Raw genomic sequence first — 434 nt, 5'->3', positions numbered from 1 at the left:
AAAGAGCTAGTGTCCGTCTACTTCCTCGGTTGTGAATCAACACTACCCGATCGGGCCTTTGGGAGAAAATTCATGAAGGACAAGTCAGCGCTGTTGTAGAACCTGCCAAACACACATCAAAACCGGGGGGTGCGGGAGGGGGCGGGGAGATTTTCCGGAGGCTTTTCTTCGAGGTCTCTTTCTCCTTTGTGCACCCGTGACTAGGTTCTTTGAATGGAAACTCTCTGGAAGGGCAGGGAGGCGCCTCTTTTATGCCCGGTGGATTATCTTGCCCATCAGTAAATGCTGAGTGACAGCGGCGATTTCGGCCTGGAAGAACCGCGTGGATTGGGTCCCACCAGACCTCGGGCAGACGCGGCAGAGGCGCGGGCGTGGGCCCAGGGCCGGGCCCCCGCGAGAGGTGAGCGGGCGCTGGCGGCGCAGTCAGCCGGGGC

The sequence above is a fragment of the Tupaia chinensis genome, unplaced genomic scaffold (genome assembly GCF_000334495.1).
Source record: "Tupaia chinensis unplaced genomic scaffold, TupChi_1.0 Scaffold139943_1, whole genome shotgun sequence".
Taxonomy (NCBI): domain Eukaryota; kingdom Metazoa; phylum Chordata; class Mammalia; order Scandentia; family Tupaiidae; genus Tupaia; species Tupaia belangeri.
This window is presented reverse-complemented; position numbering follows the sequence as displayed.